The following is a 16,837-nucleotide window of genomic DNA, read 5'->3' as shown; positions in this document are numbered from 1 at the left end:
ATCAAGCATCCAAGCAAGATCAGTTTCTTGCCCAAATGGCTAACAAACTTCATAAAAAGCTTCTTTGATGTCTGTCATCCTCTTGAAATACATTAGTGCTACCAGGAGCAGATGTGTCTCATTGTCATGAAAAGTCCTAAGTTCTTAAAACATTTAAAATCCCATATTCTGTTATTCTTTGAAAGGTTTGAAGAATTCCTATCCATCTGACATATATCTCTGTGCATCTAGAAAATTTATGACTATCTATTAACCTTTATTCCTTAATTATACATTACATTTTAAGTGAGTTGCACAAACACAATACTTTATTCAAGAGCAGAAATATACATATAAAAAAATTGACCTTAAATTTGTCTCAATAAACTAAGATCCATACCAATGCAAAGTATTCGTCTCTATAGCATTTCCCCCTTAAATGTAAACAAACATTTATAAACAATCATTTAGGGAATTTGGGTGTTTTGCACTACACAACTTCCTGATGATTGGGGGTTACTCAGGTCTTTCTTGGGGTATCCCGTGTGGTAGGTCCATCTCAGTCAGCAGTCTTGAAGTTGACACAGATATTGGACCATCTGGGCCTTTGCTTCAGGGAGTCTTGTTTAAACCATATTAGCCACTAAGGAATCCACAGCTTTTCATCCTCTGTGGAAACACAAGCAGAACCTCTTTTCCAAAGCAACATACCCTTAGACCCAAATTTTGAAATCAAGATACCTTTAAAACATATATGTCAGTTTAGCTTGGCATCCTGTACAATGAACTCTCTCTTTGTATTTATCTCATTCACAGTCAAAATTTTTTTTAAAAAAACACAATAATATACATTATCCAGATTTTCTGTGTATTTTTCATCTTTACATGGCTTATTTTTCTTTACTCCTTTAATCTATGATTGTCTGTACTCTGCCTCTTTAAAGACTTTGTTATATTTTTAAAATGATTTATTTCTTTTTACAATTGTCTATACTATTTTTCTTCTTTCTCTCAAGCCTATGTACATTTTTTAAAACACACTGTGACCAATTTAGAGGTTTTTTTCATCTGAATATGTCTTTATTACATTTCTGTAATAATTTTACGACAAGGAGTGCCTTTTTTTTTAATGCTAAGCAGGCAGGGCTAGGACTAAGGCTTCTTAGCCTTTTGGCTCTGCCTAGACCAACATGGCGGAGGTCTGTTTATTGACAGCTCTACAAGCTCTCCGCCCCAGCTCCAGGGACACAACGGGTCCACTTTGCCATCAATCAACCTGTAGCACTCTACTCACAAACCCCATTCAAATGCTTGGTAACCAAACCTCCTGAAAGAGCCAGAACTTTTCGTGCCAGCACAAACAGGAAGCCCTCCCTCAAAGAAACCATACAGCCTTTGCTGTCAATGCTGAGTCAGAAAGACCTCCCTTAAAGGAGCCACAGTGCCTCTGCTCCCTCCCAGCAAACAGAACCTATCCGGGATGCATCTCTTTGACGTCAGCTTCTCTCTCTCTCTCTTTCTCTCTCTCTCTCTCTCTCTCTCTCTCTCTCTGTATATGTATATATATATATATATGTGTGTGTGTGTGTGTGTGTGTGTCTGTGTGTGTGTGTGTGTATATATATATATATATATATATATATATATATATATATATGTTCAGATTTCCCAGCTGGCTTTACTCTGCTAAGCCATTGGCCAAAACAGCTTCTTTAAGAACCAATGGCAACAAAACATATTCATAGCATACAGAGGGGAATCCCACATCAGGTAATTATAAAATGTATTTTAAATATATTTTTATTATTAAAACAATATGTTTAACAATCTTTGGATACATGAAGAAATTGTCAAGAAGAAAACAAAAATTACCCATATCACCAGAAATAAAAACTGTTAAAAGTTTGACGCATGTTCCCCTCTTCTGATTTAAATGCCTTAAAGGCAAATATTCTAAGATAAACTTGTGTGTGTCATTTCATATTTTGATCTTTTCCTTTCACATATTATGAGTTATTAAAAGATTATTTTTAGAGGTTGCTTGATAATGAACCATACTCATAGAATATTAAGTTATCATTGGAATTCCTACCGTTGAATGTGTAACCTTTCCCTAGTTAGACATGTCTATAATGAAAGTATTTCTGGATAATATTTTGTGCCCCGTTATTATGACTTATTTGTGTGTATTCTGAAAAATGGAATTCCTAGGTCAAGGATCTCCTCAACTGAATTACATCCCAGCTCGAAGCTCCTAACTCCCTGCCCCCCTCCCCCAGAAGTCCTTCTTTTCCACCCTTTCTTCTCCTCACCTCTGCTGTCCTCCTCTCCCCTCCTGTGCTGGCTGGTTTTATATCACCTTGACACAAACTAAAGTCATCTGAGAGTAGGGAACCTTAATTGAGAAAATGCCTACGTAAGATCAGGCTGTGGGCAAGCCTGTAGAGCATTTTCTTAATTAGTGATTGATGAGGGAGAGCCCAGCTCATTGTGGGTGGAGCCACTCCTGGGATGGCGGTCCTGGGTTTTGTATGAAAGCAGACTGAGCAAACCAAGATGAGAAAGTCAGTAAGCAGCACCCCTCCACGTCTTCTGAATGAGCTCCTGCTTCCAGGTTCCTGCCCTGACTTCCTGTGATGATGTACTGTGATGTGGAGGCATAAGCCAAATAAACCCTTTCCTACCCAACTTGCTTTAGGTCATGGTGTCTCATCACTTCCCTTTCTCTTTCCTCCGCTCCTCTTGCCTGTCTCACTATATAGTCCTGACTGGCCTGGGACTCACTAAGCTGCTAAACAAGCTGCCTCAGCCCTCTTGCTCAGCTTCCTGAGAGCCGGCATTACAGGTATGAGCTACCATGCCCACCTACATAATTTGAATAGATTTTGGGTTAAAAAAAAATTAGTGATTCCCTTACTGTCATCTTGAAAAAGACTGTAACAATGATCTCTTCCTCACCTTTCTTTCAGAAATAAGCACCATCCACCTGACTCTTTGGATTGTTAGTCGCCACATGCTGGGAAACACCATGGAAAACCAATCGGAATATACAGGATACACAGGGACGGATGCTTTTTTGCTACATCATCTCCTCCTGGAGGAAACTGGGTAGAACTTGTTAAGAGCTTCAAATGTTGTGAATACATTTGACAACACCTTCATTCTCCTAGGTTCCTCTGTGAGTCGTGTAGCAGAACAAGGCTGGGTGACTTGAGCAAGATTGGGTTACTTGTTATACAGAGAGCTCAAGGACATAATACTCCACTTGGACTCTTCTAGCTAGAGTTGCCTTCTACGGATAGATCCCATTGGTCAGACCTAATGCTGACAAATGCTCAGATAGAAGCCCCCAAATACTACTGGAGCATCAGGCCTGTGGCTCAGTGGTAGAGCACTAACGGAGTATGCACAAACCCTGGGTTCGATTCCCTGCACTGGGAAAATAAAAAGTTGATGTTGGAGATCAAGATAATCTGCAAAAGGAAAAGAAAAGAAGCCAGAGATAAAGGTTGGAATTGAAGGAGAAGAAAGACATTGGCATGACTTGGGAAAGGCAGAGGACAAAGAGGAGTGATCGAGCCTTCAGTGGCCACTGAGTTTGGATTTCCCACATGCACATTTCAAGCTTCATGAGACACTTCTGCTATCAGCAGTTCCCTTTCACACAGACTTGCTGAAATGGGCGTCTTTTTCTCACGAACAAATCATCATAGAGAAACAACAGGATGGGTAGAGATCAGGGCAAATTTCTTCAGCTTTTATGGCTGGGAACATGTGAAAGCCTCTCCTGACAGTCTTCAAAACCAGTTATGTTTATGATTCTAATTATTCTTGGGGGTGGGGCATTGCACAGCTCAGTGCACACTGCAGGGTCGGAAGCCAGAGGATTACTTTGTGAAGTTGGCTCTCTCCTTTTGCCTTTTCCTGGGTTCTGGTCATTGAGGTCCAGTCACCAGGCTTGCCAAGCAAGAATGTCTTTACCCATGAATCATCTCACCAGCCCTCAGTCCTTTACTTTTTTTTTCTTAATAGGAGGAAATTAAAACAAAACCATGTGACCACTGACTGTACCTCATTCGTAAATGCTGTGGAGTTTTTTTTCCCCCTCCTATAGATAGATCCTACTGGTCAGACCACATGCTGACTTACACATTTATTCCCAACCAATGAGTCAGCTGAGATTTTTAAAACACCCAAAACAACAAAACCAAGTATCTCCCAATTGTTTTGTAAGCCTCTAAAAAAGGAGCTGCTTGCTCTTCTTGGCTTACACTAACAAAAATAGCCAAGAAAGCCTGGCTTCTCTATATTTCAAACAGCAATTTTAACTCTTTCCGCTCGTCTGGTGGGGACAGAGTTATGAAAAACTATACACCGATGTGGCACCCTTTCAAATTAGATGTGTATGCAAAATAGGTGTGCTCCATGATCTAAGGAGCCATGGTGAGAGCAAAGCTCCTCTGTCTCCTGAGGGGGTCTCCATGTGTGCAGGAGCATGTACCTGGGATGGGACAGACAGAGACATCTCTGAGGGATGTCAGTCCCTGTGCCTTGCCACCAAGATCTTGCCTTGTGGAGCTGCGGTAAGACTGGGGAAACATAATGTAAACTGAGAGGTCCCTGTTGTTTTTGTTTGTTTGTTTGTTTGGTTGTTTTTCCTTTTGCAGTACCTCCCTCTTAACAATGGTTTCAATGTGTATAGTTTTAGTTGACCACTGTTTCTTAGAATATTCCAGAAATAAGTGTTTGTGATTTTTCTTTTAGAGGAAGGGGTCTCATGCGGCCCAAGGTGACCCCAAAATTGCTGCAAATGTGAGGATGACGTTGAACTTACGGCCCTCCTGCCTTTACGTCCTGAGTGCCGGGATCACAGGGACATACCACTCTGCCCAGTTTTGGGTGATGCTGAGGATCAAACCCAGTGCTTTGAACATGCTAGGTTAGCACTCTGCCAACTGAGCCCCAGCCCCAGACAATTCTTGAGCTTTAAATAGCAAAGCCTGCACAGTTGGGAAATCTTGTTCCTTCCTGTCCAGAACATGACATGTCATTTTTGTCCCACGTATCCACACTGTACATATTACTCACCTGCCATTCACTCAGTAATTGTCTTGCTGAGCAAACTGAGTGCAATGATACATAGGGTTTGGCACTATCCAGTTTCAGAATTCCTGGAGGTCTTGGCATGTATCCTCTGCAGATGGGGTAGGTAACTACATTTTTGAATGATGTCATAGACAATGATAGGATGGTATGATTTATTGGAGAAAAACCTTCAGACACAATCAAGGGTGTAAGGGGAAGCCTTTGCTTTGACCTCTTCACCTTCTCCCAGGATTGACAAGGTGTGGTGTCTTCATTCTCACTGCCTGGGAAAAGACTCAGAAATGGAGATTTGTGTTGCTGGAGATTCACTGGGGAATGTTCTTGAACAACATCAAGTAAAGGAGCCAGTGAAGCACAGCTGAGAATAGGAGACACTAAGCCGAGATCCTGTTGCTAGCGAGGTCCCAGCTGTTCGTGCAGGGCTCTGAGGCTTCAGCTATCGTGGACTAATTCAGAGGGAGTAGGTGCTTACCTGTCCACATCGCTGGCTAGTCATTGGATGATGGCTAGTCTTGAAGAGATGAGGAAAACCTGGGCAAGGCAATTTCCTTTCAATAGGGGTCTTTCCTCAAGGAAGTCCAGCTGTGGGCCTTTGACAGCCAGCATATCTGATAATCATAGAATTAATGAATGCCTTTGGCCTCAAGGAGAACCAGGCCTGGGCAGCAAAGTATTTTCGACACCCATCCCTTGCATCTCTTGTATCTAACATGCTGTGTTCATTCAGCTGAGAAGGGCATTCCGGATTTCTGCTTGGGCTCAATTCTTTGATGAATTCACAAAGGGCAGGTAACCCGAAAAACTACTGCTTCTCCCCAGCAGCTGGCCAGGAGGCATCAACAATGTCTTTCTTACCGTCATTTGTAAGTTCCTGCCTCCATTGCTAAATCCTGTCCTGGTATAGGCAACTTATCTGGAAGACTGGCCAGACCCAAGTCTGGAGGGGTCTGAGCCCCTCACTCCAAGATTCTCTTCAGGCTGCGGCATCTGTGTTTGCTCAATTACCACTGGAATAACGGGGCAGGGGAAGTGCAAAGAAACACACTGGTGTGACAGCTGGGTTCTAAAATTATCTGCTCATCTTTCATTGTAGTGTTTGGGTGATTTGGGTCAGTTTATCCATGGTAGTAAACTTACCATCCAAGACAATGGCTTTTTCTTTGTCTGCTGGTCTCAGGGCATGGGGCTCTTAAGATAATGGAGTGGCAGTGATTTAAATTTTAATGAGTGTCTCTCTGTGATGCTCAGTGGAAGCTGTATTGTTCTGGAGACTATGACCTCCAAACCACAAAACCTAAAGTTTCAGGGATGGGATTTTCCAATTTATCAAGCAGGAATTTTAGCATGATGTCTGTTTCTGCTCCCACTTCCTGTTTCCTGGAGCTCTGTTATCACAGACTACCTTGGAGCACAACACAATAGGCTTCTGAGGTATATAATAGTTGGAGAACGGTGTTCCATTCTTGCAGGTCATCTCTGAGCTAACATCTTGGCTGCCCCTTTAAATAGCTGTTTGCACACTTCCTCAGGCTGGAAAGTTCTAGATGATCTATAGGATCAGGAAGTCCCATGGTCTTGCACCTACTGTTGCAACTCTTTAGTATCTACAACATAAATTTATGTTAAATTGTGCTATATAAAATTCCTGTTATTTAATGTTTTGAACCTATATGATAGTGCTATAGATTAATTTAATAAAGCCTTTTCTTTAGTTGTGTATTGTGGTGCACACCTTTAATCCCAGTATTTGGGAGACAGAGGCAGGTGAATCTTTGATTTCTTGGCATGCCTGGCTATAGCACAAGCTCCAGGACAGTCATGTCCATGACAGTCACGTCTCCACAGAGGAACCCTGTCTTGGAACCTCCCTCCAAATAAACAGATAAATAAATAAATAAATAAATAAATAATTTTCTTCTAGTAAAATTTCCATTTAGTTGTAGCACTCCCATTTGTCCAGTTGCCTAGACCAAATCACAGAGTCATTTTTTTTTCTCTTCTTTTTCCCCATATCCAATGTATCAACAAATTCCATCCAATCTATCTTCAGAAATGTGTGGAGACATTTGTCATACTGTGTCACCTCCATCTGACCACTCTATGCCATCTTTTCACCTGGGCTTTTATTCTATTCTCCTATCTTTTTTCTTCTGCTTCTCTGATCTACTTTCTGTCCATTAACAAAAGATCTTATAAGACGTGAGTCTGGTCATGTTTCTCCCTGTGCAAAATCTCTCAATCTCTTCTACCATGGTCAATTTTAAGTGTCAACTTGTTGCAATCTAGAATTACCTTGGAAGAGAGTCTTAACTGGGGAGTATTTAGACCTAGTTGGCCCATGGGCTTATTTGTGGGAAACTGTCTTGATTATTGATGTAAGAAAGACCCAGCTCATTGTGGGTGGCACCATTTCCTAGGGTAGGGGCCCTGAAATATAAAGCACAGAAAAAAGCTAGACGGGATCCATTCTTTCCTCTCTGCTCTTGACTGTGGATGTGGTGTGACCAGCTATCATAAACTCCTGCCACTGTGACTGTCACACATGATGGACTGTAACTGGAATTTTAAGCCAAATAACCCCTTTCCTCCTCTTAGTGATGTATGGTCAGGTTGTTTTATCACAGCAATAGAACCAGAATGAGAACGGCCTCCCATGTCACTTTTAATGAACGCCAAGGTCTTCGTATCAACTCTTTCACAAATTGGCTCTCTTACCTCTGTGTCCTTCTAGTTTCCTCTTCTGCCATAATTCTTTTCTCTCCCATCCTAGACTTCTTGGTGTTCACTGGAAACAATGGGACGGATTGGGAATTTAGCTCAATGGGAGAATGCTCACCTAGCAAGTACAAGGCCCTGGCTGGGTCATTAGATCTGAGAAAGGTTGGGCATGCCTTTAATCCCAGCACTTGGTAGGCAGAGGCAGGTGGATATCTTTGAGTTTGAGGCCAGCCTGGTCTACAGAGAGAGTTCCAAGACAGCCAGGGCTGCTACAAAGAAAAATCTTGGCTCAACCCCCCCCCCAAAACAAAACAAACAAAAAACAAAACAAAATGAAGAAGAAGGAAGAGGAGGGGGAGAAGAGGAAATAGACCTGAAAAAGAAAAACGTTAAAAAAAAAGACACCTCTAAGGGTTCTGCTTCAGAGCTCTTGCAAGGTTCAGTTTACCTCAATATCCACGTGGCATCTCTTACCTCATTTAAATGTCGCCTTCCCTCCCGATTCTGAGCACTTCCTGTTCTTTCCAATATCACCACAGTGCTTTGCCACATCCTCCAGTGTTTATCTCTCCCACCTCTATCCAGGATGCGGGCTCAAGAAAAGCAGAGAATTCTTGCCATTTGTATTTGTTCCTGAAGAAACTAAAACAAAAGTGTGGTGGCCAGGAGGACAAAGCGGGTAATTTATCAACGACAGTCATGGTAAACATGACCAACGTGTAGCCAAGGATAGACATGAATGTGGCCCAACACAAAATCAGTTAATCTACTTAAGATGTTATAAAATTTGGTGGTGGGCAGGGGGTGGTGGGTAACTTGATTTTGTAGCTCAATTGAATGTGAACTTTGGGGAAGACAACGTGAGGCTGCAATGTCAAAAGGCTGGACAAGTAAGTCAACCTATTGTCTTTCAGGGGCCTAAGCAATCTTTGTGCTCCCTCCATTCCTGGGAGGATTTGCTGACTGAATGAGTGAATTTGCAATGGCTTTGTCATCAGTGTAGATCTGAGCCATTTCCCTCGGGGTCGGACCCTGGATCTCATCTGTTCCCGTTATGAATAACGCATCCTTAGGCATCCTTAGGAAAACAAACGTTTTGAAAGTTATGAAAGTTAATGAAACTCATATTTCTCAAAAGACAAAAGTGAACTGAATAATTTAATTGACTAACAAACAGCTTCATTGTTTAGATAATCTCAGGCTACAGAGTTTGCAGCAAATAAATGAATGGGCAGGAACAGCAAACCAGTTTCCTTGTAGCCAGGAACACTGACACGGGCTAGGGATCCTGGCACTTGGAAGGTGGGAGGAGAAGATCAGAAGTTTAAGGCTGCCTTGGTGATGTGTCAAGTTAGAGGCCGGTCTGAACGCTGTTCTTTTAAAAAGAATGAATAAATAAGTAGGTGAATTAAGAAATTTTCTTCCCAACATGTGGGTATGATGTTTGTGGGAAGGCATGTTGAAATACTTAAAAAAATAACTTTTTATAAGGAAATCTTTTCTCTTCCTCCTGTGCACAATCCATCCTCATAACTGTCCCTTAGTTACTGTCTTGGCAATGAGTGGGATTCCTCATTTAGCTTTGACTCCTCCTTAATCCCCTCCTCCATCACAAGCAGTCAGCACCGAGTCTAAATCCAGCCTTTGTCACCCCCCCTATTTTTTAAATTATTTTTTTCTCAACCCTTTCCATGGTTAGGCCTCACCTTGGCCGGATTCCTAAGAAAAGAAGATAAAAGAATCATTTCCCCAAATTCTAGACCCAAGAGTAGTGGTTCTCAACCTGTGGGTCATGACCCCTTTGGAGGTCCAATGACCCGTTCATAGGGGTTGCTTAAGACCCTTCTGTGTGTCAAGTATTTACATTATGATTCATAACCCTAGAAAAATTACAGTTATGATGTAGTAGTGACATTAATTTTATGGTTGGGGTTACCACAACATGAGGAACTGTATTAAAGAGTCACAGCAGCAGGAAGGTTGGAAACCACTGCCCTAGAAGGAGTCTGACTTCTTACAGAGTGACACCCATGTCACAGTTGGCTCTCTAGCCAATCAGTGGCAGCTACTGTGGTGGGGCTTAAACTCATGCTGCCATAGCTGCTTATACAAATTTCTTTATGAACCCTTGTGGGATATTTGTGTCCCCACAAAGGAAATATTAAGATTCAGCTTAGAGAGCCCCATGTCTTGGATTGGCAGGTTAAGACAATACCTCCTTGGATTCAGGTTATCGCTTCACAAGTGACTGCACCTGTGTCCCTTTCTATGACGTCTACACTAGGTAGACAGCAGCAATGGCATTTGAACTGTCCTAGGCTGAGACTAGAGGGCTTGGAAGTGCTTCTGATTTACAAGCTGCATTTGTCAGAAAACGTTGGGAACACCCTCCCTCATCGCTTCAAGATGTTTACAAGCTCTTCTCATTTTCAGTACTTCACAGTCTAAGAATAATTCTTGTCTTCCTCATCTCCCAGCCAAGTCCCCAGTACTTTTCTGACTTCAGGTTTCACATCATGGATCCCTCTCCTGGATCAGCCTTGTGTGCGTTAAGGATTATAGAAAGGATAGAGCAGGCGAAGTGAATCATTACAGAGTGCGGAATTTCATGAACTGAAGGACATAAAGTGTTGCAATCTGGGTGGAGCAGGAATGGGGGGTGTGGGTATGCAGAAAAAAATGCTATTGAAGTACTTCAGGGCTCGATTGGGTAAGCAGAGTCCAAGGTTAACCCAGGACTGGTTGGCCTCAGGCTCCTATAGTGGCATCTAGATGGCGGTGTCAGGTCTGCTGGCAAACACTATAAACAGACTCTACCTGGATTGCTGTGTTCACCCAGTGATACTATGCTGGCCATCAGTGGCTAAGTGTGCCAATCTGAGAGAGGGTAAAAGTAATTGCAATAGCCATATTGTTGTGTAAGATGTGTATTTTAAGGGTTGTGTGAATATAGTAAGTACTGACATTATCATACTGTGTTTGGATATGCTTTTTCTGTCTTTTGGTTACATAACATTAAATAGTTGTATATGTATTATATTCATATATTATATATTCATATATAATATACCCATATATATAATTCATATTATATATGAATATAATATATATTCTATTTTTTGAGGCAGGGTTTCTCTGTGTAGCTTTGGAGCATGTCCTGGGACTTGCTCTGTATACTAGGCTGGCCTCGAACTCACAGAGATCCACTTGCCTTTACCTCCTGAGTGCTGAAATTAAAGGTGTACACCACCACCACTCAGCTCATTCTGCTATATTTGAAAGTCTTGTTACTTGAGTCAACATTGGGAAATGACGACTTTCATCAGCGTGTTGGCTATACTTGGTAGGCATTTGAAGTCTTTGACACATTCAGATGTGTTAAGCATAGAATTAATTGTAGCATACATATCTAAGGAAAATTTATTGTTATTTAGCAGAGAAGAATTTAGTCTTTTATGAGTTAATTTAAATATTATTACAAAGCATGAAAATGATACTTCTTATGCTTAGATAATTACTGTATTCTTAAACATGCAAAGGAACAAAGATTTGCAAAGGATTTCAGCAATTGATAGTCTTAGTTTATAGTGTTCATGAATTGAATGCTAATTCCAAGCCTTGTCATGGTAATGCCTTTCTAGGCACAAAGAGTATCAGACTTTTAGAAATAAAATCAAGTTCTAGAGCACCTTTTGTTCTCTGTGGCCTAGAGAAGAAGCTTGTGGCAAAACCTAGTTATGTTAACTCTTGAAGCCTCCCTCCACCACCCAGCTCAACACACTCTCTCTGCTATTCCTGTAGAAGCTTGCCTGTGGTCACCTTTGTTCCTCTTTAAGGCAGTGGTTCTCAACTTGTGGGTCGCGACCCCTTTGGGTCAAACAACCCTTCCACAGGTATCACCTAAGACCATCAGAAAACACAGATATTTACGATATTTAAAGTAGTAAAATTACAGTTATGAAGTAGCAATGAAAATAATTTTATGGTTGGGGGGTCACAACACATAAGGCTCTTCATTAAAGGGTCACAGCATTTGGAAGATTGAGCGCCACTCCTTTAGGGACTGGTGGTGGAGGGCAGATTTACTTTGAGTTTACTATTCCCCGCAGGCTTTCTGAATAATTTTGTTGTGAATATTTTTATTTCTTGTCTAACCATTCTACCCTTTCTATTTGCATTTGAGGGTTTCTCACCTTTTAAGTGTTCCAGACAGCAATTCCATTGTTCAGAACTGGACATGCTTCATGAAAAGGCATCCAGAGGGCCGGGAAGATGGCTCAGGGGCAAGCAGTCGTGATTCCAGAGCCCATGTGGTGAGAAGGGAAGCAAAGGGAGGAAGAATCCCAGAAGCTGGAGGGCCATCCAGACTGAAGTGCCCAGCATTAAAACCAGGGAGAGCCTGCCTCAGCCAAGGTGTGATGTGAGGACAAACACCAGAGGTCATCCTTTGACCTCCACATGTGCACCGTATATATATACATACACATATATATACATGTATATGTATATATATACATGTATATGTATATATATACATATATGCACACACACACACACACACACACGTGCACACACTGCACACACATGTCAAAGATTAAAGAACCAGGTGTCCAAAAGTGAGTTAACATCTACTAGGAATGTGTGTCAGGAAACAATCAAAGGGAGGCAGTTGTTTTCTCAGTGGGTGTATTGATCTTTGCCCCTGTCCTTTCCTTGTCTAACTCAACCCTCATTTATTCAAAATTCTCACTGCCTCAGGACTGCTCACAATCATTTATCAGAGACTTACCATTCTGCAGTATTCTGGAGGCTCATCCACTTTGAGCTGTTTCCTGTTTTATCTGTCATGTCTGCACTTCAGCAGAGATGGAAATTCAAGTTGTTTTCAACTTGAATTATGCACAGTTGTTTACTTATTACGCACAATTGTTTATATCCATTTCCTGGCTACATGTGAAAGCACTTTGCTGGGCAGAATTGATGAGTCAACCTAGCAGGCAATGTCTAAGGTCTTACAGACTTCAGCTGTACCCCACTGAAGCAGGCATCCTTATGGACACTGGATACTGCCAAGAATTGGACCGTCTGCTGGGCATGTGGCTCTTAAACAATGTACCACTTTCATTTGCATTTCTCTGCTTACAAATGAGTTGAGTATCTTTCAATATTTATTATTAGTCAGTTTTCTTTCTTTGTGAAATAATTCTATTTTCCTCATTGGGTTATTTATTATTTCTAGTAGCACATATGAAGATGTTTATGTATTATATCTATGTGTTGACTCATAGACATCCCTAATGATTTTGTCATCCTGAACCCTTGCCAGTTTTGTGTATGACAGGTGTCTTGCCCCACTTGATGGCATATTATTTTCATCATTTATTGTATCTGTGTATGTGTGCAGGGCTGTGTATATATGTGTGGTATATAAGTGTTTGTATAGGTGTGTGGGTGCGTGTGGAAGCCAGAGGTTGGGTTTCTCAATTGCTCTCCACCCTGGTTTTTGAGACAGAGTCTCTCTCTGACCTGGATTTCACTAATTTGGCTGGCCAGTGAACCCCAAGAATTCTCCTCTATGCCTTCCCAGTGCCAGGATTATTTTAATTGCTACAGCCTCATGTGAAGCCCTGATAGGGGAAGTCCCTTGACTTCTTTGCTTTCTTCAAGAATATTGTAATGACTTTGCCCTTTCATATGAATTTCAGAATTAGACCAATGTCCAGGAAAAATCATTTTGGGAATAAATGTAATCAGTCTTTGAATCTGCTACACAGGAACTGAGGCTATTGCAAAACTGAACTTTCTGACCTATGAAATTAACATGTTCCTTCATTTGTTTAGCTTTTTTAAAGATTCATGTATATATTTGGGGTGGGCATGCATTTGCCAGGGCACATATGTGGAGGTCAGGGGAGAGCCTTAAGTGTCAGTTGTTACCTTTCACCTTCTTTGAGATGGCCTTTTATTCTTTTCTCCAGGCTAGCTGACTGGTGAGCTTCTGGGGACACCCTTCCCCCCATCTCCACACTCCACTTTGTAGCAGGAGCACTGGGGTGACAGATATGCACCCCTGCATCCAGTTTTTCCTGGGTTCTGGGGATCTGAACCCTGATGTGCAAACATGCACAGGAAAATGCTTTACCCACTGAGTCATCTCCATAGCCCTGTTTTTTTTTAAATACTTTTCATCAACTAAGTTATATTACTGTACTGTCTTGAATGTCATTGGATGATTTTAATGAATCTATTAAGATGATCCAATCCCTTCCTTTCATGTGCTATGTTCATTGCATGAATAGATTTTTCCGAATTCTCACTAATACTAAACTTGCATCTTACCTAAAAAAACAAGTTCACACATAGGACTGTGGTTGACAAGACTCAGTTTGCCAACACTTTGGCTTTGTTTCTATTTTTATGCATTTGTTTTCTAATTTGGGATAAAAACAAAGATAATTTGATAAAAATATACCATTTCCTGTCTGCGAGTTTGGTTAAATCTGAGACTATTCATTTCTGAGTGTGAGGAGTGTGTTCCTCCAGGGCCTCTCAATCTTGTAGGCAGGTTTTAAAATCCCAACTTAATATTTTAACAGTTACCAAATGGTAGTGATGAGGAAGGCCGCTCATTTGTTTCCAGCTGCTCAGACCCAAAATAATCACTCAGAAACTGTATTATTTGCAATACTGTTTGGCCAATAACTTAAGTTTATTTCTGGCTAACTCTTACATCTTAAATAAACCCATTTCTATTATTTTATATTTTACCATGAGGCTTGAGGCCTACCAGCAGGGTTCCAGCTGGCAGCTCCTGTCTTTCCCCTCTGGCAGTTCCATGGCTTCTTTCTGACTCTGCCTTCTTTTTTTCCCCAGCATTCAGTTAGTTTTCCTCCCTAGCCCTACTCTGTCCTATTACAGGCCAAAACAGTTTCTTTATTCTTTAACCAATGAAAGCAATACATAGACAGAAGAACTTATCATACTGCCAAATTGTTCATATTTTGCCATTATTGCCTGAAGCATCTTTTGTTATTTCTGTTTCTGAAGACGTTTTCTATTTCACTCAAAATCTCAAACACAGTTTTATTAATCTACTCACTTTATTATAAACATACTTATAGCTTCTATAGCTATGATTTTACATTTTAGACTTAACATTTGTTGTTTTTAACCTTTGTCCCTTTTCCTCCATCTCTTTTGCAAGACATTTTTCTATTTTTCGGTGTTTATAAAGATACAGTTTTCATATCTTGATTCTCTTTGTAATGTTTATTTTAACTAGCTTCAAAATTTCTGTTCTTGCTATTTTTGCCCCCCCCCTTGGGTTCATTGTGCTGTTTTCCAAATTTAGGCTATGAAGCTGACTGTTGAGTTTAAAAATTTAAAACAATTAATAAAAGCAATATAATGGCATATAAATTCCCTTCTCTGTACTGCTCTCCCCCAATTAGTGTGGAATTTATAGGTTCTCCTTTTAGTTTTTCAGCATTCCTCTAGAAATCTTAGCATGCAGTTTTAATTACAGGTCGAATTTAGCCAAACTGTGCCTTTTTGAAGGCACATCTTATCCATTTGCCTTATGCGCAGTTTCCTCTGGGCCCCCCACATGCTGTCATTACCCAGTATTTCATTGTATCTTAGCTTAACATTTAGTTCCCGCAGCTCTAACAGGCAAGTTGCCCCCCTTTAATTCTCCTGTCCTTTCTTTCTGAGTTCCAAGACTGTCCCCCGACCTACCTTGGCTTTCAGAGCCCTCCAGGGTGTGGGCTTCAGTCTGTCCCTGACTTAGAGGGCGTCAAAACCATCCAAACATTCATATTCAAGAAACTCTCTCTTTTTCTGAGAACTGTTTGCCTCAGACAAATTTCCCCTCTCTAGAGATGATCAAACAGTGGCCACTCTCTTACCCTTTTCCTGTTTTCATACCTGGTGTGCACTGTTTTCTCTCTAATGAAAAAACTCTAGGGGAATTTTCTAGTACCCCTGAAAACCTGCTTTTAAAAACAAAGGTCACGGAATGTTTCCCCTCTTACTAAATTCCAGGAATTTGTGTTGGTTCCCCTTTCCTGTCCCTGAGGCTGAAGTCTAGGGGCTTTATTGGCAAGTTAATTCCTTTGAGAGTCAGAAGGTTTGTAAAATTTGAAAGCAAAGAACCCAGAACAAGAGGGGAAGCTGGCTTGACTTGTCAGAGGGTACATTGTGCATGTCCTGATAAAACCTGTCAGGGAAATCTTTTAAGACAACGCACTCTAATCTGGCAAGCACAACACACACACACACACACATACACACACACACACACACATACACACAATGATTGAAGATATGAGAGAAATATAATCGGTCATTCAAAAGATGAGAAAGTTTGCAACAGCCACTGGAAAATGAAAGTAACTTAATTGTCACCTAAATGCTGCTGGAAGAGGAGAAGTCGTTGGTTCTGACTTGGGGAAAGGGAGGGACTTGACGTACAACAGAGAAACCAATAAATCCTTGCCCAGATTCAAAGGAGTCTTTCTGCGCAGTACATTCCCAGCACGACACATTAGGCTCTTGATTTCAGAATCTCAAAGCTTATTATACACCACATTCATAAAAGAGGTAGTAGAGGAAGGCTGGCCCGTGACTGCATGAAGACAGAGCAAATATCTTCCCTAGTTAAGACAGGACCACAGGACAACTGGGCTCCGGATGTGGAGGCCGAAGAGGGGACAATGACAGATCTTTAGAAGATGTATCCCCCAAACCAAGCTCACTTCTGACTTAGGAACTAGAAGAGGGGTAGTTCCTGTGAGGACAGGGAAAATTTTGTTTGCAAAATCTGTACTCAGGATGATGGTTTTGGTTTTTCAGAATCAGTGAAATGGGTTTTCCTAAGACAGGCAATCACGCCTTGGTTTGATAGTGGGGAAAGCCCTTCCACAAATATGCAAAACCGAGAGCTTCTTTTGTTCTGCTTGAGCGGTCCCTTATGGGTTGTATCCTTGCATCTCATCCTCTGGGCAGGTGTGCTGTTGGGAGACTTTGCTTCATC

The 16,837-nt window shown here is 41.3% G+C and overlaps 1 long non-coding RNA gene across 1 annotated transcript; it reads right to left on the bottom strand.

Moving 5' to 3' along the window:
- Positions 1–2,129: 2,129 nt before the first annotated feature.
- On the bottom strand, positions 2,130–8,881 carry LOC125394527 (uncharacterized). The gene is made up of 3 exons (XR_015001490.2): positions 8,278–8,881; positions 7,801–7,870; positions 2,130–5,693 (listed from the first exon to the last, which is right to left on the bottom strand). It is a non-coding gene; the product is annotated as an uncharacterized LOC125394527 (long non-coding RNA).
- Between the last annotated feature and the right edge of the window lie 7,956 nt (positions 8,882–16,837).

The sequence above is a fragment of the Myodes glareolus genome, chromosome 1 (genome assembly GCF_982192425.1).
Source record: "Myodes glareolus chromosome 1, mMyoGla1.1, whole genome shotgun sequence".
In the NCBI taxonomy this organism is placed as follows: domain Eukaryota; kingdom Metazoa; phylum Chordata; class Mammalia; order Rodentia; family Cricetidae; genus Myodes; species Myodes glareolus.
The sequence above is the reverse complement of the archived record's forward strand: the minus strand, read 5'-3'. Positions and strand labels throughout refer to the sequence as shown.